Source organism: Ursus americanus, chromosome 4 (assembly GCF_024610735.1).
Source record: "Ursus americanus isolate L20-20 chromosome 4, mUrsAme1.1.p, whole genome shotgun sequence".
NCBI lineage: Eukaryota > Metazoa > Chordata > Mammalia > Carnivora > Ursidae > Ursus > Ursus americanus.
In genome coordinates, this window is record NC_142130.1 from 59,031,221 (window position 1) to 59,056,001 (window position 24,781).

The 24,781-nt window shown below is 37.6% G+C and overlaps 1 protein-coding gene across 2 annotated transcripts in view; it reads right to left on the bottom strand.

The window, feature by feature from the left end:
* The window catches only part of LOC123784132 (uncharacterized), a 351,543-nt gene extending 327,107 nt beyond the window's left edge, over positions 1-24,436 (bottom strand). For both annotated transcript variants that reach the window (XR_006777399.2, XM_087861303.1), the window contains exon 1: positions 24,265-24,436. The gene's annotated coding sequence lies outside the window, so the exon portion shown is untranslated. The remainder of the gene's footprint in view (positions 1-24,264) is intronic.
* Positions 24,437-24,781: the final 345 nt, after the last annotated feature.

The window sequence follows — 24,781 nt, forward strand, 5'->3', positions numbered from 1 at the left end:
TACTCAGTGGAAAAAAAAAGACCATCTGTTCAATAAATGGTGGTGGGATAATTGGATATTCACATGCAAAGGAATTAAACTGGATCCATATCTCACACCACTAACAAAAATTAAGTTGAACTGGATTAAAGACTTAAACGTAAAACCTGAAACCATGAAGAAAACAGAAACAGACCTCCTTGACATGAGTCTCAGCAATGATTTTTTGAATATGACACCTAAAGCACAAGTAACAAAATAAAACTCATATGAGTATTATTCAACCATAAAAAATGTGTATATGTGTGTGTGTGCGCACACACACACACACACACACACACACACACACACGTCTATATCTATCCATCTATCAATGGCCACGGAGGCTGTTTCCACTTCTTAGCTATTGTAAACAATGTTGTTGTGAACATGAGAGTGCAGACATCTTTTCAAGTTAATGTTTTCATGCCCTTTGAATATATTCCCAGAAGTGGAACTGTTGGATCATATACTACTTCTATTTTTAATTTTTTGAGGATCCTTTATACTGTTTTCCATAGTAGCTGTACCAATTTACATTCTCACCAGCAGTACATAAGTGTTCCCTTTTCTCCATATTCAAGCCAGCACTTACCTCTTGTCTTTTTTTATGATGGCCATTCTAACAGGTGTGAGGTGATAGCTCATTGTGGTTTTAATTTGCATTTCCTGAATGACTAGTGATGTTGGCCTTTCATATATCTTCTCTGGACAAATGCCTATTCAGGTCCTTTGCCCATTTTTTAATTGGGTTGCTTTTTTGCTATTGAATTGTATGAATTCTTTACATATCTTGGATATTAACCTTTTATCAGATACTTGGTTTGCAAATGTTTTTTTTTTTTTTTCCCATTTTGTAGGATGTGTTTTCACTTTGTTGATGTTTATTTTGCTGTGCAGAAGCTTCTTAGTTTGATGCAGTCCTGCTTCTTTTATTTTGTTACTTGTGCTTTAGGTGTCATATTCAAAAAATCATTGCTGAGACTCATGTCAAGGAGGTTTGTTTCTGTTTTCTTCATGGTTTCAGGTTTTACATTTAAGTCTTTAATCCATTTCAACTTAATTTTTGTTAGTGGTATGAGATATGGATCCAGTTTAATTCCTTTGCATGTGAATATCCAATTATCCCACCACCACTTATTGAAGAGATGGTCTTTTTTCCACTGAGTATTCTTGGTTCCCTTTTCAAATATTAGTTAACCATATAGGCTTGGGTTTATTTCTGAGATCTTGATCCTGATAACACAGCTATGGCTTGTGCTCTCTGTTCAAGTGGCATTATACATAGGGCTGTTGAATAGGCTACTGTTTCCCATTTGCTCTGGTTAGCTTCCCTGGTTAGACAGACTAAAGGCTGTATTCAGTGATGACTGGGGCAAAAAATTAGATTTCCTGCCCAGGTGCAATGGAGGAAGAAGCTTTAAAGCTGGTAAAGCTCCTTGTTTGGTATCTCAACTCAAGCCAACCTGCACCCCAAGTTCCCTGGCTGAGCCAGAGCCACTGACTTCTTTTTGCAAACTACTAACTCTGCTTACCTTTCTCCAGATTGGAGCATCAGTGGGTTGCACAGCTTCCAGGAGTTGTCATCATTCCTTCTGGTCATACGGGATTGGAAGATACTCTCCACAGTAGGAAGGGCTATGTCTCAGCTCTCTTGCCTGGGGAAGAGCGGAGGAGCTACTCCAGGCTACACTCAATTTTCCAAACAGGCTTTCTGATTGGGAGGAGCTGGGAGCTGCCCTCAGCCTTGGCTATGAATTAATCCCCCTGCTTGTGATAGCATGGGGACTCTCCATGCCCTACTGGCTTTGCTCTAGGGGTGATTAATTTTGCCTAAGTGCCCCAGGGCCACACAGCTTCCAGGAGTGTGGCCAGCCCTTCTGCTCAGAAGGGACCAGAAGACACTCTCCACAGCAGGGAGACTGTGACTCTTCTCCTTGCGTGGGTGTGGGCGAAACAGGCTCAAGGGTAGGCAAAGTTTCTCTTTTGAGTATCTGAATCAGGCACACCTGCACCCCACCAAGTTCCCTGCTCAGAGTGCATCCCTGTCCCCATTCTCCAGATAAGCAAAACCACTGGCTGGGATTACTACTGAGCACTGCAGATATGAACTCGGTCTACTAAGATCTGTATGCTGGTTGTTCTGAGCTCCTCCCTGCTTCTCTGTCATAGATAACCAATGGTTGAGCCCCCAAATAGTTCTCTGCAATCCTCATGGTGTGAGATCAGAGTAGAGGTTCCCACAATGTGACCCCAATGCTGGGGGGAGGGAGCTGGTTGTCCCTTGTCCTGTTCTCTTTCCCACTGGAGCAACCAGGGGCTCAGGGGAAATCTCTCAAGGGGCTGGGCTGGGCTGGGCTGGCCTGGGGGAGGGACAATGCAGTCAACATGCAGCCACTCCTCTTACCGCACTAATGCAGTCCATCTTGGTCTCTGTGGTGTAGGGTAAGGGGGTGCTTCAGCTTCACCCCCACGTGTGAGGATTCTTTGAGTGGTGTCTCATTCTTGAATAGTTGTTAGTTGTTCTTGTGAAGGAAAACTGTCTTATGGCATCACTCCCATAACTTAATAAACTAGGGAAAGCACCGAAAGTCAGCCTTCAAATCTGAACTGTACTTTCATTTCCTGTCTTTACTACTGCAGGATTTATGACTCCCGTGGCATACATGAGAAGAATCAAGGCTATTCTGAGCCAACAGTCTCACACAGATGGCATCTCTTCTGTCATAATTAGGCAAAATGTACATCATGAGAGAGAAAAATATATATATTTTTTGCATATCTTGCATATCTCCCTTGAGTTTTTGCTCCTATTCTTATGTTGTTTGCATTGCCAATGTGGAGGAAGGAAATTATCATTATGCATGTGTTATGGGTTGTAGGAGAGACTTTTTTTTTTCTTTTTTACAAATAAAACATTTCAGAAGTTTCCTTCTAGCAGATTTTTTTCATTTTCTTGGTAAATGTTTATTCCCAGTTTGAAAATGGAGACTGACATTAAAATTACTTTTTTGTGACCATAGCTATATTTTGGACTAGATTTTTTTCGTGTGGAAAAACAAAACAAAACAAAAAAACAACACAAAAATACCGCAACAAAATAAAACAAAATGAAACAAATTTATAAGTAATTTAGAGAAAATATTGCCAGCAGAGAAGAGGGAAAAAAGAGGAAGCAATTATAAAAACACAGATTATATCTAAAAACACCTCAAAAAATTTAAGTTTGGGTACTACCACTAAGATATTTTCCATGTCTCTCTTGCTCTGTTCTTTGGACTTACTTTCCCCATGTACAGTCCTTTGCTCAGCCTTGGATTGCCACATTTTTAAAAATACAACCTGAAATCACAACAAAAGAATCAGAGCCTATCTTGTCCAGGTTTGCAAGTAGGTCATATTTGGTAGCAAATTCTCTCCATTACAAGGCCTCCTTTAATGGAGGCCTAATGCTATGATATGTTGGTATTTCTAGCCAGAGCAAGAAGTACCTGAAGCCATCCCACCTCTGATAGAAATGATATAGGAAGAAAAGTAATCTGCTAGAATTAGAGATCATCTTGAGTTTGAAGCAATGATGTGAAATACCAAATAGATATATGAATAGGGAATACAGACAGTAATATTCCAAAGACATCTGCAAAAGGTAGAAACTGAAGTGAATAGACGGAGTTTGAATTGGTTTGAGCTCCAACAGAAGTAGATCTTGAGACAGGATTCAATGCAAATAGTTTTATTAGAGTTGATTCCAGGAAATACCTGTAAATGAGGAGGAAAATAAGAAAGGGAAGGGAAAACAATCAATACAGGATACATTACCCTGAAACTCACTGCTGGGGAATGATGGGAGCCATTTTAGAGCACAGACATCTAACTTATCCGATCAGAGTTGAGGGAGATGATGAATTTATGCAGCAATCACTGCAAAAATTGGTCAAATGCAGCTGCCAGGGGAAATAATTTCTTGGCGCTTCTGGCTCAAGTAGAAAGGGATCTCACATATACAGACAACTCTTAGATGTAAAAACTAGCAGTTGGAAAGTAGGGCAGGGTGCAATGAAACCGTATGGTCATAAGAAACAGGACAAGGCAATAATAGCTTCTGCCAGAGGCAGTGGGATGCTGAAGCCAGCTCCCACTTACTTCCAAGATCTTACTGTGCACATTTTCCCTAGTTTCCATTTGGTGATTTCACATGGGTAGCTTGAAATCAGCCTTGCTAGATAAGGGGAGGGGCAAAGGGAGAGGGAGAGAGAATATTAAGCAGACTCCACACACAGCACGGAGCCCAATCCTGGACTCAATCTCACAACCTCAAGATCATGATCTGAGCTGAAATCAAAGTCAGACGCTTAACCAACTGAGCCACCCAGACATCCCCTACTTTTTTTCCTTGCTAGATAATTTTTTTGTAAGTTATCTGCAGAAAAAAAATGTTATGAATATATGAATTCAACACTTGTTTGATATTCTCTTTTCAAAACATCTTCAAATTTTTGTATAACATAACTAATGCCTAAGATGACTACACCAATGAGAATTTAGATAACCTTGATTTGGGTGAAGTTCTCTGCTAAACGTAGAATGAGTATGAAGGCAGTGGAAAAGTAGTAAGAAGCAGCAAAAAACAAAGGTAGGGACATCCAAAGGATGCCAAGGCAGAGCACCTGGCCTCTGGAGCTTGTAAGCAGATAGGAAGAAAATGCAATCAATAATACTTGGCATTTCTAAGATATTGCTGGCCTCTTTCAGAAGTTCACAACCAATAACAGGGAAGCTACATAACATCAAAATGGATGGCCCAAAGAGATGATCTAATATTAAAATGTCACTCTTTCTTCAATGTCACATCTTTGGAATAGTGCTTGCCAGATGCAGGTGGGGTGGGTGGCATGCGAAATGGGTGAAGGTGATCAAAAGGTACAAACTTCCAGCTGTAAAATGATTAAGTCATGGGGATGTAATGTACAGCATGGTGACTATAGTTAATGATACTGTACTGCATGTTGGAAAGTTGCCAAGAAAGTAAATCTTAAAATAGTTCTCATCACAAGAAAAAAAAAAATTCCTAACTGTGGATGATGACAGATGTTAACTAGACTTATTGTGGTGATCATTCTGCAATATATACCAATATTGAATCATTGTGTCATTATGTTGTACATATGAAATTGACATAATGTTATATGTCAATTATACCTCAATAAAAGGAAGTCACTTTATTTTTTTTCTTTCTCTTTCTATCTTTCTTTCTCTCCTTCCTTCCTTCCTTCCTTCCTTCCTTCCTTCCTTCCTTCCTTCCTTCCTTCCTTCCTTCTTTTTTAGGTTGATGATATAAAAGCTTCCTTCTCACTTTAACAGTTTAAAAATGGCCAAAGTTCACAATTTTCTACTTTTCTCAGCATTTGAGCCAGGTATATTTTACAATTTCAATCTCTCAACAGATTTTATTACTATACTTATCATTTTGATCTGCAAACAATCATCACTAGGAATTTGCTTCACCAACAAAAGGAACCACATTGTCCGTTACATTCCGATTCTCAGGAGAGTAGCTTTCTGCAAGCAGGAAACCCCTGTATGCCCGATTCCATTTTTTAGCTTTAAACAAATCTTCATAATCATTATACTGACAATTTTAGCACTCAATTTTAATTAGGCAGAAATTAATATCATATTAAATTTCAAAATATCCAATAAATGAGAAGCAATAGCAGGATCTGAAGTTTCTCAAATACATTTAATTAATTTTTAAACATCTAGGGTACTTTCAAAGTTTGCTTTGAATGATCTCCCCACAATTTATTTGAATCCAATCTGTACTACTTTGAAAAACATTCAAATGCTAATACCACATGGCATTTGACATAGGATATTAAAAAAAATTCTTAAGTTACCTCTAAAACAGTACCTGGCAACAATTAAAAGCTCAAACAAAAGAACCCACCAAAGGGTAGTTTTGAATTTGGGGTTGACAGACACTGACAGGGTAAATAATCCAAAGTCGTGAAGGCAAAAAGACTATTTGTAGCAACAACAGTAGCAGCAAGAGGGACTGGTGACAGATTGAGAAAATGCAAGTCAGCTGGTGTCCCCACTGGCACACTAAGGAGATAAGAATCTGTAGCTTATTCTTGTGCAAAAGATCAGACACTGTCCTTCCCTTAGGAGAAATACTTAGCTGAAGAGGGTCCTTGCTTCGTATTTGACTATACTCAGGACTTAAATCGCTGAAAAACCCATAAGGATCTCAGTTATTCATTTCACTTTGCCCCTGGAGATATCAAACATTGGGCAAAAAATACCCAGTTGTTGACAGCAAATAATTTCCACTCTCAGACAGCTAAATAGCTGCCTACTTTGAATGAGATATCATTAAATGCATCTAGTTTTCCAAAAGTCTTTGCATGTGAATTGTCTGGGGGTAGACATTTCACAGTTTTAGCGAGGTGAATTCATTCCAAGGCACTGCGCTCAATACTGAAGAAGATAAAAAAATGGAGGAAGTACCAATTTAATATTACGAACTAATCTGATTTTGGAATTTTTTTTATGTGTGTGTATGGAGTGGGGAGGAGTTCATACAAACTATTAAAATCACCAATAGAATCTCAGGGTTTAATAAAACCTGAAGATCAGTGATGAGGTCTATCAACAAATTAATTTTAGAAGTTCAGATTGTAGATTATCTATGTTCTTCACATCATGTATTGTTGAGACATCATCAGCTTACTTCAGAATATGCTCAAATATCCTTTTTTCTTCATTTCAAATTTTAGTTTTTCATTGGTTTATAATATAATTATGAGAGAACATATAATTTTTTTCATTACTCCAGACAGTGTTATACAACTGGAACCAGACTCCCAACTGAAAAACAAATTCCCAGTTAACAGTAAGCTTTTCCTCTGTTGGTACAATCTGAACAGAAAGATTCTTCCAGATGACTTTATTGACAGGAAAGCACTAAGAGCTCCCTGAAAATACAGGGAAACTAATTAAAATCTGATTCATATCCAGACTTCCTTAAAGATTACTAGCTCTTTTTTATATTTCTCTCTGTAATAAAATTTATTAGATTGAATTCATTTTTAATTACCAGTTCTCCCATAACCTGTTTGATTGATTGCTCATTTTCAGTCCGTTTTGCCAATCCCTTCTTTTCTCACTTCATTGTGACTATTATATTATGGTTCAACTATCATGACCTTAAAGGAGAGACAAAAAATAAAGGAGCAAAAGAATGAGGCAGATTTTTTTTTCCTGAGATATAGAGAAGCATATAGACATGAAGAAAATGTGATATGAGAAAACAAGAGCAAGCAACCACAGAGCCAGAGATATCAAGAGAGCAGAGCCTTCCTAAAGAAACAGTCCCTTCTTGGATCATTAGGATTTTAGTGCTGATAGTATTTTACATTTTGAGACATGTTTACAAACCTTAGAATGGAGATTAGATAATAAAACCCTGTCTTACCATTCCCTCATCCCCTCAACCTGAACTCTTTACATAAGAAGTTCATCCTTGAACTCCATTTGACCTTCACCTATTGGTATAAAATCTCTAATTCTGCCTTTCACCTATACACCATTGTAAGCTTCCAAAACCAATGCCAAATTTCCCAGTAAATGGGCCACAATGTCATTCCGAACCCTATTTTGCCGTATTTAGAATGTCAAATGACCTTCCAGAATCATTGATATAATAAAATTTTAAGCTATGTGCAGCCAAATATAATGTTCAAATGAAATAATATGGTTTGTTTTTATATATTTAACACCTCTACATATATTGAAAGGGATTTTATTTTTGCCAGCCAGGATATGTTTTTTCATAAGTGTGTGTAGTGGCCATGAAAATAGACCATTCACATCTCCTGCTATGGGGAACATAATTGACAGACAGCCTCAGCTGCTGTACTCTGAAGCCATTGCAATTGTACTGAGACCATGCTTCCCACAGCTGCTCCCAGAAAATTACGGAGTATAGCAGGGATACTAAAGCAGGTCCATTCCTGTGAGAAGTAGGACTCCTCTGTCAAGTGACTTTGGTTTAAGGACTCCCTATGGGCCTGGTCAAAACTTTCCTAGAAGTGTATTGCACTCTGAGACAATTCCTCTACAACCGTTTCTTCTCTACCTCATGGGTCATTCCTGCATATGGTCTCGTAGTTTTACCTACCACCTCCTCTGGCTTCATCCCATTTTCCTTTATAGGCATTTTCCCCAAATAAATCCTTAGATGTACAATCCTGTCTTAGCACCTGCTTCTCAGATGACCCAAACTAATATTAGTGGTACCAAGAGTGGTCCAAGGCCACAGGCAATAAAATTTGAATTTAGAACTCACTGCACAGAGGACAGAGAAGATAGATGAGGTACAGATAGTCCCTGGCACAAGACAACAGCTAAAACTTTCACTAATAGTGACCTGGGAAAATGTCCCAGTAGAGGAATGTCACTCTAGGTCTAGTGATCCAAGCATTTGGAAAATGGGGGAATCCATGCATACAATGACAGTGAAGTTGACTGGTTATTGCTAATTTGGATTAATGGCTTGAAGAGAGATTATGAGAAACTGAAGACCACTGACAAGTAATAATTGGTTAATTTTGAGAAAGATAATCAAGAAAGTGAAGACCTGATAGAGTTGCAGAGCTGAGGGATGTTTGAATCTCAGCCATGGCAGATCTGTTTCGTTAAGATCAGGGCCCTGATTATGAGTAATGTGGGATTCTGAGACATGACATAAGAACATCTGGATGAACTCCCCTGGGGCCCAGCAGATGCCCCCCAATTCTTCAAACCTGACAAAGGCAACCTACATTTCCCCATCCTGAAAGATGTTTCAGATTTATCTCACCCAAGAAGGCAAAAAGTGGTGCAGATCATTCATTAAGGTCATTGTAAATGCTCTAGTGAATGCAGGACCAGTATAAAAAATAAGTCCAGTATGGTCCCTTTTACCAATCAGGGTTGATGGAGGAGAGGCAGTCATAGAGCTGGCCTCATTAATATCCATGGGGATGATGGGTCAGGGATCAGTTCTTAACTACCGGAAGACAGGAGGTCCTAAGGTAAGATAAGGTAAGGTAAGAGGAGCACTGGAGCAGGCTATACCCACTGTACAGATGGTTAATAAAGCATGGTTGCATCCCTGGCAGCAAACTAGACAATATTTAATAAAAGAGCTGATTAGAATCCAGTACAAAAATTTAAAAGACAAGAATGAAGGAGAAGGGATCTAAGGACAGTTGTCCCAATATAAAGTCATGATCTGTGGCTAAGTTCCCAGACCAAAGCTTATCTTCAGATCTACAACACGTTGATACATATATTAATACATATGATACTGTGATAAGTATTTAATATGTTGTGATGATTTCCCCAGTCCTTCCCCAAAGTAACCCAAAACCATTTATTCAGTTTGACTACACTGTGAAAAGGAGAAAACCCAAACATTTTGAGTACTGTTGGAAATAGGTTATTGATATCTAGAGATCCAAAACATCAGTACTGCCCCCTTTTGGAATGGGAGCCAATGGACACCATAAAATAAAATGGAATTATGACTAAAGTCCAAATAGGAGTGGGCCCATTGGGTCTGTATACCCACCCAGTGGTTATTTCCCCAGTCTCCACGTACATAATTAAAAGTGCAATACTTAGCAGTGAAAGTGAAAACTACCAATACATTATTGACCTGTAAGGTAAAAACTTTCATTATGGGAAAGGCCAAGTGGAAACATCTGAAATTTCTCACTACTGGCCAAGATATTAAAATCAATACTGTATTCCAAGGCAGATGGAGGAGATTGGTACCACCATTAAGGTCCTCTAGGATGCAAACCTGGTAGTTTCTATCTTATCTCCATTTAATTCTGCCATACTTGCCCCTACAGAATCTGTATGGATCTTGATGAATGACTGAAGACTGCAGGCTTAATTAATTAGTTGCCCCAATATCAATTGCTATGTCAGATATGATACAGTTGTTAGGGTGGATTAATAAAGCTCCAGGTATGTGGCTTACAATCACTGACTTGGTGAATGCATTCTTTTTCATTCTGATTAAGAAAGAGGGCTGGAAACAGTTCATATTCACATGGAACAGACGATAGTTTTCATTTACAGTTTTCCCTTAGATCTCCATCAACCCTCTCACTTTGTCATAATATAGTCCAAAGAAATCTGGACTGCCAAGACATCCCACAGAACATTACACTGATGACACATTCCATCAATGAAATCATCTTGACCAAACAGCATGAACAAAAGGTAGCTACTACACTGGGGGCTTTGATAAGACACATGTGTCACAGTAGAAAAGAGATAAACCTTACAAAGACTCAGGAGCTACCACTTCAGTGAAGATTTTATGGATATAATGGTCAGAGAATATCAGGATATTGTCTCCAAAAGTAAAAGAAAAATGCTGCATCTTGCATCAGCAGTGTCTAGTAAGCTTTTGGGGGGTTCTGGAAGCAAAATAGTCTAGACTTCTCTAGACTTCAGTCCTGATGATACATATGTTTGCTAGCTTTGAGTGTGACCTGGAGGAGGAAAGAGGTATACAGGGGGTCTAGGTTAATTGCAACCAGCCCTACCATACGGACCATGCATGTATCCATGGTCCAGTGGATCCCATGGTATTTGTGGGGAAAGAACTTGGGAGTTTTTGGCAAATGCAAGTAGGAGACATCACTCTGAAATAAAATCATGTATAGAATGATGTGCCCTATCACTAGGCTCTGGTAAAGACAAGCCATTTAACCATGGCCATTACATGATTATACATATGAAATTGCTCAGTATGAGTTGTATTCGGTTGGATGCATCAATTCATAAAGTGGGATGGTCCAATAGCAATCCTTAATAAGAAGGAAAAGGTATGTCTGGGATAGATCCTGAACAGGACCAAATATAAGTAAGCTTCATGAGCAGAAAGCACAAATGTCCATGTCACTCACCACAGTTGTACCAGCACCGTTCCCTGGCTTGCGCCTATGACCTTAAAATATAAGAGGTCCCATAAGACCAGCCGGAGGAAGAAGAAAAACTTGGATTTTAGATATGCATGTAAGCCAAAAAATAGACACTAGTTGGATTACAATTCAGGTCTATAATAGAAAGACAGCAGGAGAGGGAAAATATTCTTTATGGGCAGAGTAGTGATGGTGCACTTAGACATTTACTTTATATGAAAAAAGAAGTGGCTCAAGGCAAGAATATACAGAGATTCCTGGGCAGTCACCAATGGTATGACCAAGTGATCAGAAGTAAAAAGAAAAACAAACTAACTAACTAAAACTAAACGATTCAAGACTAGGAGCCCTGAAGACAAGATGGAGAAATGAAAAGGGGCCTAATGTGTAAAGGTTTTTGTATCATGCTGTATTTTAGTCTATCACTAAAAAATTACCCTCCACAGAAGAGGCAACATACAAACAAGTAGACAAAATGACTAGGCCTATTGATGTTACCTGGCCTTCCTGACTGGCTACTCCAAGACTGGCATGATGAGAGCTTGACGGAAGTGGCGACAGTGGTAGAGACTGAGATTACACATGGGTCCTCCAGCACAGACTCCCTCCTAGCAGGGCCAATCTAGCTACTGCCGACCCTGAATGTCCCATCCGCTACCCACAGACACCAATGCCGAGCTCCTGATGTGACACTACTTAAACGTTATCAAAATTAAAAGTGTTTTCTCTCTGAAAGATACTATTAAGAAAATGAAGACATAATCCACAGACTGGGAGAAAGTATTCTCCGCCCTAAATAACTGACAAAGAACCTGGATCTAGAATAATATAAAGAAATTTTAAACTCAATAATAAGAAGATAATCAATAGAAAATTGACAAAGATTTGACCACTTAACAAAAAGAAATATAAGAATGGCCAATAAGCACATGAGAAAGTGAAAAGGAGCAGGTCAGTGGTTGTGTGGGGGACAAAAGCACTGGGAGAGATAAAATGTACAGGGCATGAGGAAATTCTCCAGGGTAACAGAAATGTTTTATTTCTTGACCGTGGTAGTGGTTTCATGGGTGTATATATCTGTCAAAACTCATAAAATTGTACAGTTAAAATAGGATGCAGTTTTCATAGATAATAATTATACATATATTATACCTCCATAGAATTAACAAAATAGCATTACTAGGTAATTCGAAAAGAAAAATCTATTTTTTTAAATCCTATGTAATATATTGGGATAGACAGAGAGGATAAACACAGGGTTATTATTTATTATTTTAAATTATTTTTTCCTACTTGATTTAACAGCAAAATAATTCTTTCCACTAATGTAAATAGTGAGATAATATTAAAAATTGTTACCTTCTCTATTTGGTTTCTCAAATGAAAGATTCTGAACAAAAAGTACCAGAATGCTTGTTGAAAATGGAAGTTTCTGGGCCTCATCCCATGGCACTAAATTAAGATTTGCAGGTTCCATGTGAAGCATTACCAGTATTTACAGACAGATGTATTTTACCTGTTGTAGCAATTCACATATTTGGCCATGTGGGGAGAGGCAATCCCTGCCTTCCACCTCTAAATTACAGACAGTCACAATATCATAGTCCTCAAGCCTCAAAATCTCCTTTCCACTTTAAAGTTTTCAGAGATTGCGAATTCACCACTTTATCCTCAAAACTGAGCATGTTGAGATTTCCAGTGGTTTCCACAGGTTGCCAGCAAAACTCTGTTGTGAGAATCATGTTGAGATTTCCCAGCACCTCCTGGAATTGGGAGGAATTCCACCATGACTACCTGGTATGGAGAATTCTTCAAATCCCACTCCCTGACATGGGTTTCCTAGGGCTCTGGGGGATATGCTATATAGTGTGAATGACATAGTGTACCATGGAAAAGTCTTACAGTCCTCTCACTTCCTGTCTCTATTCAACTTTAGCCAGGATCTTCAGGGTAGGAAGCGTTCAACTATTCTAGAGTTCTGATGAGAACTCCTGGATTTAGGTTGTAAAAGTAAAATAGCACTACACACACATTTTTATTGTGTGTTGTTGATTCCCTAATTTCAAAAAAATAAGGCTTAATAATTAGTGTAAATCACTGTAATTATGTACAGATTACATATACAAATTACATACAAATACAACTAAAGTAATGTTATATACAAAACTAATAACAGATTTTTAAAAAAATCAGTTTAATTTTTTTATTGAGAAAGAAGAGGAGTGATGAGTAAATGTTTACATGTATACAGAAATGTGTATTTACTCAGACAGAAAAGAAACTCTCTAAAAAGTATCCACTAAGTAACATGGACTCTTGGCATTTCTTAGGATAGTTTGGACCAACAGCTACAAAATGCTGGTTATACAATTCAATGTAAGTATTTTGCTTGAATTGTTTAGACACCTGTAACACTGTAAGCCTAACTGGAAAAAGGATAATATTTATTTTTCTGGTTAAACCACAGTGCAGACAGAAGGCTGGTCAAACTAGGTTGGAACAGTCACTTTGAATGTGTTTTTTCCTCTGGTCTCTAATTAGGTAATGCATTTAAAAAATGATGAACTCATGTATCACAGTCGGATGTTTCAAAAATAGGCATGCTGTAGTTAAACAATAAAACTCTAGGTGGTGGTAGCTAGGAAGAGACATTCAATATTTTATCCCAGGAAATACAAGTAAATCAATGACATCTGTGTAGTGGAAGAAACTTTCTCAGTTTAGATTCATCTTGGAAGCAGTTCTCTTCTTGCCAAAATCAAGGAGCTTTGAAAGTCCTTCTACCAAGTAGCTTAGTTTAGCTAAGCCGGAGGCCGAGCCCTTATCACAGAGCAGAGAGAACAGAGGCAGAGCAGAGAACAGAGGCAGAGAACAGAGGCCCAGCGTTTTGTAAAGACCATGTTTTGGAAAAGGGAGCATGCCTGTATAGATTCAGTGGAGAATACAGCTAGTGGAAACCTTTAGAAATTGTTTAAAGTGATCCTGAGAATTCCCTGATCATCACATTAAGTTCCTTAATAAAAGAAAATGGCCATCCAATAGACCAGAGCACAAATTAAGGAGATCAGAAAAAAGCAGACTCCAATGACGAGACCCAGAATATCGGAATGACAAGAACAACAGCAATAGCAGCAAACAAACAAAACTAAACAAAACAGGTCTCTTTGACTTGGGCTATCTGGTGACTAGATTCCAGAAGTATAGGACAGGAAAGAAAATTAATAAGCAAATGTCACAGCGCATATTAACTGTACTTTGCTGCATGAGTTCCTATTAATGCTTGCTATACACTTATTGCATGTTACAGATTCCATTCTTAAACTTTTTCTTCTCTATTATCTTTCCAACAACCCAACTGAAAGAATTGTGTTACTAGAAAGGATACCCAAAAAAGACAGCTCCTAACTTATAGTGGCTTTTCAAAATTCTGGTTCCAGAGTGTGAAGAAAGAAAATTTCTATCTTAACAGAATCTTGAGGTGACACACATCATCAGACATAAGCCACCTGAAGTAAAAGTGTACTTAGGAAGGAAATAAAATCTCCTCTTCTTTGAGTTACCAATAGTTTGTAATGACATTCATTGCCTTTCACTTTGCATTATCAATATCGACACATACCTAATCCCCTGACACAGAGGGATAGGACTTATTTGTATAAGCATGCATGTCATATAATATACACATATTTATAGACTTGAATAACTGAATGAATGACTAATGTGTGACATGGTTATTGTTTTTGTTCCTCAGGGCAATTGAAAGAAGTGAAAAACATACTTGGGGCGATAAATTCTGGATTTGCATCCTATTTCTGTGGGTATTAGACGTTTGGCCTTGGGCAGATCATATAGGGCCTCTCTCAAATTAAAATTTTATTCATTTTTTTTAAGATTTTATTTATTCATTTGAGAGAGAGAGAGAATGAGCAGGGAGGAGGGGCAGAGGGAGAGGGAGAAGCAGACTCCCCACTGAGCAGGGAGCTCGATGCAAGTCCCATGGACTCTGGGACCATGACCTGAGTTGAAGACAGACGCTTTAACCAACTGAGCCACCCTGGCACTGCTCAAATTAAAATTTTATTTGAGTGATGTAGAAGATATTAGAGAACTCTACTGTTACAGGTTGAATTGTATCCTCCCTCCCCAAATTTGTATATTAACATCCGAACCCCCAGTACCTCCGAATGTGACATTACCCGGAGATAGGACCTTCAGAGAGGCAATCAAGTTAAAATGAGGTCGTTAGTATGGGTCCTTAATCCAAGAATATTGGTGGGAAATGGGAAATTTGGACACAGAGATACATACAGAGGGAAGACAGAGTGAAGAGAAACAGGGAGAAGATAGCCATATAAACCAAGGAGGAAAGCTGAGAACAGACTCTTCCCTCACAGATCTCCAAAACAAGCAACCCTGCCCACATCTTGATTTTGTACCTCCAGCCTCCAGAACTGTGAGCAAACAGATTTCTGCTGTGTAAATCACCTAGCTTGTAGTACTTTATTATAGAAACCCTGACAGCAGTGTTGATAAGAGAGGTCTTTATAAATTTTATAACTAGCCATGTGGTTCTCAGCAAATTGTCCTTCCTAGTTCTAGAACAGAGGTCAGCAAACTATTTTTCTGTAAAGGGCTAGACTTCAGGCTTTGTAGGCCACAGGCAGGTTCTGCTGCATATTCTATTTTAATCCTTTAAAAATGTGAAAACCATTCTTAGCTTGTTGACTATGCAAAATTGGGCTGTGGACTGCATAGGCCCACAGGCTTTAGAATGCCAACCACTAGAGCAGTGTCTCCTGTCACAGGCCAGCTTTTAACAAATCTTGTTCGGTAAAACCTAACATGCCATTCAAATGCATTTTACAAATAGTTCAAATCTAGTTAAATAAAAGCTTCTCAGTTATTTTCAGCAAAATGTGATTTTTCATTCAACCCCTTGTCTTTACCCCTCAAAAGCTGTCCTAGGGCCTTAAGTTCTTTTCTCTACCTTTAATCAACAATGAAACTTCATTTTTTAAAGAAATACTTCAATATTAGGTTCTCATTTCAAGTGATATGACTGACAAATAGAAAACTTTTCATGCACCTGTTTAAATGAACATGTAAATTTGACAGCTTGATCCTGTTAAATACATACCAAATATACCATGATTTAACAAGTTTAGCATCAACACAGCACTAGACATTGTCCTCAATGCAGAATTAGCTATATTGATTCCTCAGTGATGTCAAAGTATACTTTGGGTTTAAAAAAAAATGTGATTAATATAGCCTGTAAAAGACTTTACAGACCAAAGCCCCAAAGCCACTTCAAAAATATATAGTCCAATAAGCACAGGCGAGGCAGTTTGCTTGCTAATCACAAAATCAAAAAAAAAGAATTTGCTCCTAAATGCCGAAATGTATGTGCTGGAGTTATAACTGCAGCCCCAGTGCTCACTACTATTTCTTAGGAAATCAGTTATTAGGTTTGTGAAGTGATTAACAGGTCCTTGTTCTGCTAAAGTGACTAACCTTTATTCTTCATAGGTCCATCTCTAGGCATTAAAAAAAAAAATCTGTCCTGGTGAATGCAAAAACTTTTTGCATTTAATTTTAACCAAACTTCAATTGTGAAAATGAAAATAGAAACTTATTGTTGGCAGATGAGTAAACTAGCACACAATTTTTTAAACCAGCAGATATTTCCTCCTTTATCTGTGAACATCTTGTCTTATTTCCTTCCAATTACATTTTTTTTCTTCCATGAACAGCAAATATGTCATTTCTATCATTCTCCTGCTGGTGGCCTTCTGGAAGATGATTGAATTACCCAATCTTTGGAAGGAACAAGCTGTTTTATGTCTCAAGTGCCATGGATTTTGTAGATTCTCTAGCTCTGGGGTCTTTCTCAGGTTATTACAGATTTTAAGCTCCTTTCAGTGAGTAATGTTCTCCTGAAGGAAATGAAGGAATGAAAACTCTGGCTACATGCAGTTCTCCCGGGCACAAAATCACGGTAATGAGCTTCTCCTACATGTTAATGAAAGATGGAAATTGTGAGAAGTAAGTCAGGGTTTCTCAAACTAGTTAAGAGACTATCTGCATCAAATTCCCCTGTATGATTTGTTAAATTACAGATTTTGGATTCTGATCCCAGACTTTCTGAATCAAGATCTACAAAGGAGTCCCACGTATGAGTTTTCTAGTGCTGGGTAACAAATCACCACAACGTAGTTGCTCAAAACAAAACATATTTATCATCTTGTACCATCCCAGAGTTCCTGTGGGTCAGGAGTTGTTCAGGATCTTATAAGGCTGAATCAAAATGTCAACCAGGCTATCTACTTTCCTGAAGCTCAGGGTCCTCTTCCAAGCTTGTATGGTTGTTGGCAGAATTTAGATTCTTGAGGTTGTGGTTATAGGACTGAGTCCTAACTTATTAATGACTGTTGACTGAAGGCTATCCTCAGCTCCTAGAGGCTGTCTGTGGTTCTCTGCCATATGTCCCTCTCCATAGGCAGTTCACAGCATGGCTGTTTGCTTCTTCAAGGCCAGTAGGAGGCTCTCGCCAGTCTGCTCAGATGGAGTCTAAATTATAAATTTAGAATTTAGAGCCAGAATTCTAAGAACGGCTCCCAAGATTCCCTGTCCTAATCTCCTGTGTTGGTAATTTACTGAATATCACTCCCATGAGTGCTATTTTATACAGCACAAGTTTACTTCATCATGGGAAGATTATCCATGTATCTGCTTTAAAGCACACAGGCCCCGTTAAAAACAAGAAGTGAGGTGACGACACGAGAAAGGACTTCAACATGCCACTGGTGGTCTGAAGATGGATCAGGCCAAGAGAAAAAATGAGGCCAGCCTCTAGGAGCAAAGACCAGGCTCTGGCTGATTGCAGGCAGGGAAATGAGGACCTCAGCCCAACAACTGCAAAGAACTGAATTCTTCCAATAGGAAGAATGATCTTGGAAGTGAATTCTTTCCCCTTTTTCTTCAGTTAGAAGCAAATCACAGGTTCCACCTGCACTTAAGGAGAAGGGATTACTCCAACGGGAATAATCCCTACTCTAGAGCCTCCAAAAGGAGTGCAGTCTTGCTGACAAATTGATTTTAGCCCACTGAGAACCATTTTGGATTTTAAAACTATAAAACAATAAATTTGTGTTGTTTGAAGTCACACAGTTTATAATAATTTGTTACAGCAGCAAAAGTAAATTATGCCATTCCTGCCAATTAGGATTTCAATTATTTTTTCAGTCTTTCACATTTTCTTTCAGATACTCTTCTATTCTTACAAATCTTAGTTTATAGCCATCAAATGATACTTAGTGTATGACATTCTCAATCATATAAATTTAAATTTGTCTCTTCAAGTGTCAGCTTCTCTGAGGCAGGAACAATATTTAAACAACACTGCATCTGACACAGTAACTGCCACAAGGCCCTGCTGGCCCCTGGTGCTCCAGAAATACCAAGTGAAAAAGTTGTAGTTGACTATTCTACAGCAAAAGATAATTTTTTAAAAATAAAATCTAATGATGAGGGGCCTGGGTGGCTCAGTTGGTTAAATATCTGCCTTCAGCTCGGGTCATGATCCCTGGGTCCTGGGATCCAGCCCGGAGTCGGGCTCTCTGCTCAGTGGGCAGAGTCGACTTGTCCCTCTCTCTTCCCTCTCCCTATGCTCTTTCTCAATCTCTCTCTCAAAAAAATAAATAAAATCTAAATAAATAAATAAATAAAGTCTAATGACAAGATGGTGATAAAATTTATCTCTAAGAGAAGGATTCAAAGTTTCTTTGATATGGCATTATTCAAACATTTGCTAGAGATCTACATGCAAAAAGAACAACCAAGTATATCCAAAATATAAATATTGTTTCTGCCAGTTGCGTGTATCTAAGAACAGAAGGCATTCACCTGAGAAGTTTGAATCTTGGTCCTGTATGGATGTAGACATGTCATATCTTTTATACTGTTCTGTTCTGAACGTGACCAGGACATTCTTGCAAGTATTTACAAATTTACTCTGATGGTCTTTTCTCATCTCTTGTGTTGGTGCTCTTTCGGCAAGTTTAATGTTCCTTCTTTCAAGAGCATTTGCAATCCATATGCCAGTAAGGGAAATGCTGTTCACTAAGATAGATACAACATTGCTTGAATCTTATTCCAAGGGATTTTGTTAAGATTTATACTCTCCCCAAATTGGATTCCTAGTGCCCACACATATACTTGATATATAGAAAGTGCTCAATATATAATCATTGAATGAAAGAATCATTCACCTCTGGTTTGGAACCAGATTAATCTTCTGAAGCATTAATTCAGTATAACATCCAACCGTTGTCATTCCCTGAGTGCATCGCGCTGTCCACTTCATACCACTTCTATCGAGACCAACCTCCTCCACCCTAACACACACACACACATGCAGAGCAAGTTTACGTATGTAACTAATTTTCCTTAAAGCCTGAGAGGAAATATGATTTACACCTTAACCAGGTAACCAATTTTAAATTGCATGCAAAATATCCATACTCATATGAGAAACAGAAATTTGAACAGTGACTAAATATTTAATGATGCCAAAGAATTATGTTTTGTTACATTGTGGTAATGAAATTATGGTTATTATATATATCAAGAGATCTAATCTTTAGAGATGAAATGATCTGATGCTGGGATTTAGTTTAAAATAATCCAGTTGGAGGGAGGGAGGAGCAGAAAGCATTTAGATGAAACAATTAGCGACATGAGAAGTAGAGATAGGTACATTGGCAGTGGTGGGGAGGGTACGGGGGACGAGATTCACCACACTATTTTCTCTCTGCATGTTTGAAAAATTCTATACTGAAAAGTTCTTGAATAATCTTCTGTAAAATATAATCCAATGAAAGATACCTCAAATACTCTCCCTCTTGAGTTATACTCTCTTCACATGTTTTTTGACCCTATCTTTCTCTCCTTGTCTTTGCTATTACTTCTCTCTTTTCTTGCTCTTTCTCTCAGTAACAAAAACAACACAGAAATGCTTAGATTTTATCATTAAGAACAATATACTTTTTCTAGCATTTAACTGTAAGCTCAGACCTTCACTTAAATATCCAAAGACCTAGGTCAAGTAATATAAATAGGAGCTAATATTTAGCACTTACTGTATGCCAGACTATTTTTTTGATGATTTTTTAAAGCATTTCCTTTTTTTAAACGTTTTTATTTAAATTCAATTTAGTTAACTTATACTGTGTTATTAGTTTCAGGGATAGAATTTATTGATTCATCAGTTACATATAACACCCAATGCTCATTACATCAAGCACTCCCCTTAATGCCCATCACCCAGTTACTCCATGCCCCATCCACCTCCCCTCCAGCAACCCTCAGTTTGTTTCCTCGAGTTAAGAGTCTCTTATGGCTTGCCTCCCTCTCTGTTTTCATCTTATTTTATTTTTCCTTCCCTTCCCCTATGTTCATCTGTTTTGTTTCTTAAATGCCACATGAGTGAAATTACATGGTATTTGTCTTTCTCTGATTTATTTCACTTAGCATAATACCCTCTAGTTCCAACCATGTCATTGCAAATGGCTAGATTTCATTCTTTTTGATGGCTGAGTAATATTGCATTGTACATATATGCCACATCTTCTTTATCCATTCATCTGTTGATGGACATCTAGGCTATCTCCATAGTTTGTCTTTGTGGACATTGCTGCTATAAACATTGGGTGCAGGGGCCCCTTTGTATCACAGCGTTTGTATCCTTTGGATAAATACCTAGTAATGCGATTGCTGGGTCATAGGGCGGCTCTACTTTTAACTTTTTGAGGATCCTCCATACAGTTTTCCAGAGTGGCTGCACCAGCTTGCATTCCCACCAACAGTGTAAAAGATTCCCCTTTCTCTGCATCCTCGCCAACATCTGTTTTTTTCAGACTTGTTAATTTTAGCCATTCTGGCCAGTGTGAAGTGGTATCTCAATGTGGTTTTGATTTGTATTTCCCTGGTACAGAGTGATGTTGAGCATGTTTTCATGTGTCTGTTAGTCATTGGTACGTCTTCTTTGGAGAAATGTCTATTCACGTCTTCTGCCCATTTCTTGACTGGACTTTTGTTTTTTGGATATTGAGTTTGATAAGTTCTTTATAGATTTTGAATACTAGCCTTTTATCTGATAAGTCATTTGCAAATATCTTCTCCCATTCCATAGGTAGCCTTTTAGTTTTGTTGACTGTTTCCTTTGCTGTGTAAAAGCTTTTTATCTTGATGAAGTCCCAACAGTTCATTTTTGCTTTTGTTTCTCTTGCCTTTAGAGACATGTCAAGCAAGAAGTTCCTGCAGCCAAGGTCGAAGAGGTTGCTGTCTGCATTTTTCTCTCAGATTTTGATGGCTTCCTGTCTCACATTTAGGTCTTTTGTCCATTTTGAGTTTATTTTTGTGTATGGTGTAAGAAAGTGGTCCAGCGTCATTCTTCTATATGTGACTGTCCAAATGCCAGACTCTGTTTCAAATGCTTTTACATCATCAATCCTCACCACTTACCTATGATAAAGGGACTATTACTACATCTCTTTTTATTATTGGGGAAACTGCAGCAGAAAGAGACTTTTAAAAATTGGCTAAGCCACACAAGGAAGTAGTGCAAATGGGATTTGAAAGAAAGGCAATAGGGTTCCAATCAACTACTGTACAACACTACCTCTGTAATTGGAAGACTGTAGATAGCAACTGATTCCAGGAGAAAGGCCATCACCTCCCATAGTGGCATGGGATAGGGATAGGGATTGCTTAGTTTTGTGTTTCTTCACTTCATTGATAAACACCTGACTTGACACATCCTAAGCTTTGTTTCTAAAACCCTTCAACATTTTCATCTCACATTTTTCTAAGTGTTCAAGTTTACACTGCATCCTGTTCTTATTTCTTATTTCTTATATCTTATTAAGATACCTCATGAGTGAGGAGGACTATTTACCAGAATAGACAAGCTTTCAACCTCCATTACTTTCAGAACTACTGAAGGCAAGCCAGCCCCTTAGGTTGTACTATTACACTGCAATGCTAATTAGTTTGTAATAAGTGTAATAAACTCACAAATGTGAAGTGCATGGAGCCATGTTTCATTGAATCAGTTATGCTGTCTGAGCATCGATAACTCAATTCATAGTTAATTACATATTGCAGCTTTTGTCTATTTTGAAAATGCTTATATGTGTTCATAATTTTAATAAGCAATCAAAACAGATTTTTGGTGTCTTTCTGTAACATTTATTATCTTTAGCCACCCTAAGAACTACATAAGTTCATAGATATATCTAAAATATATAATTTAAAAAAGAATCATATAGGTGACAAAGTTTTTTTAGATGTCTTCATTTTAAAGTTTCTGGTATTGTTGTCTCTCAGAAAAATGAAGTTGAAGATAGATGATTAGATGATATTTTGAGGAGTTGTATTTTTTGTTATAGGAAAGTTTGTAAGTGCTCTTTACAAAATAATCATTTTTCTTCACATTTACCAGTGAAATTATTCAAAATGTGTGCAATGACTACTGCCTCTACTCTTCACTACCTATTTTATCACTAATCCCAAGTCTGATTTAAATTATGGCCAAACCATTGACAGTTTGCCAAAAAGACCAGTGATTCCTTGTGAGATTATCCACTATTCATTTACTAATTTTTGCCCTGTTCTGTTTTTTTCTGTTATCACGGAATAATTGGTACAGTCTCAAAATAAATTATTAGCTTCTTCAACTCTTTTTCTTCAACAATTTTTCTTCTACCCTCTTTCTTTGACTCACTTTTTGTTGGCATTTTTTTTCTTTCTGACATGCAAATGATGGACACCTTAAAGTTGAAAATTTGACTTCCAGTTTCTAGCTCTACACATATTCATCCAAAATGGCAGCTCCTCCATATGAATGATTTTAGCAGTCACTTACTTCCTTTTGACTTCAGCATCTAAGTTCTTACTCTTTGGTCCTTCATTATCAGCTGCCTATAGGTAATCTCCTCTTAGATATGTCATCAGCAGAAACTCAGTTTAGAACTAACATTTTAAAGTAAAATTTATACTACAGTACAACATAAATACAAAATAAAATATACAACCATATTTGCATAAGTTAGTGAATTTTGTTAATAAATCGACCATGAGGATCTATGGGGCAAACATATAAAGAAACAGTATATCAGTAGCAGTTAAGAACCCACTGTTATGCTTTGTATTAGCTACTATCTCTTTAAGAGTACTCATTACCCTGACTTCTAACATGATCATGACCTTTATTTTTATTTGATTTAAGTGGAATCATAAAGTATATACTCTTATGCAACTGGTTCCTTTCACTTACCATTATACTTAAGATGTCCATTATGCTGTTGAGAATAGTTGCAATTTGTTTATATTCCTTGCTAAGTAAAAATTTCATTGTATAAATATACTAACTTTTTAAATCCATTTTATGGTAAACGGACGCGTGGACAGTTTCCAGTTTGGGACTACCATGAATAGTGTGGGTTCTTTTTTATGGCTGTGGAGTATACGACATTTCTGTCATTTCCCTGCATGTGGTACTAGAATGACTGGGTCACAGAGGATGTGTATATTTCCCTTTAATACATACTACCAAATACTTTTCCAAAGTGGTTGAATTAATTTATAATTCTATCTAATTGTGTATCTTGTATTTGTAGAGCCAATACTTTAAAAATATCCATGTTTTTACTCTTCTGTTACTATCAATGACACCAAAATTCTTAAATTACAAATATAGGAACTCAAAGTTATGTTTAATCCCTTTACTTGTGTGTCATTTTTGCACACCAATGAGATTTCAGCAAGCATTCTTTAACTTTTATCACACTTCTCAAATAGCGTGATTACCACAAAAGTTACACAAAAGTATTACGGGGAAAGTCAAAACTCTAACCTAGATTCATGCTTCTGGCGCTGGACTGCAGACTATGAACACTTTGCAACACTAGAGAAAATGTGATGAAATGTTTAAATACTTTTATAGCAATTTGATGTTGCTATAGCTCCCAGCAAGTGATAATTATTCTAATAAAGAATTTTTATTGAATTTTATAAAAGTATGGCCCACAATGGATTAAAAAAGGGGGGGTGGGCAAAACTGGCCTTTTCCACAGTTTAAGAAGCACTTGCCTAGACAGTAATGTTGAAGCTAGAATGTAAAATAGGTTTGCAACATTTCAAATTATTTGAATTTTATCTTATAAAAAAGTTTTAAAAATAAGAATAGACACATATTCACCTGATAAAGAATTCTAGCAGCTGCACAATGGGGTGGCATCACAGGAAAAAGACACTGGTAGCCGCAAACCTGTTAGAAAGTGATTATAATCATTCAGGTAAGTGGCAGAGCTGAATTTACTAAACTTGATGATCAATGGCATGGGTAAGGAGGAATGGGTTGTCAGGAAGAACATTAAATAAAATTACAAGATTTCTATGTTAGAGGATGGAGAGTGGAAAGTTTATAGGGAAAATAAAAGTGTTTGGTTTTAAACATTTTGTGTTTGAGTTGACTGTGGAATTCAGAGGCAGAAAATGGAATGAGAAGGGGCATCTGAGATAGAGAATGTGAGATGGAAGACCTCGATATGTATGAGATTGTTTACAGAGAAGGCATCTATTGTAAAGAAAAGAGGTCTGAGTTCAGAACACTCCTTATATTTCCACTGAAAAGGCACACACTACTCAAGAGAATACCAACACTAGCAAGTGAGCTGGGAAAGAATAGCCAGGAAAAAAAAAAAAGTGGAGAAAAA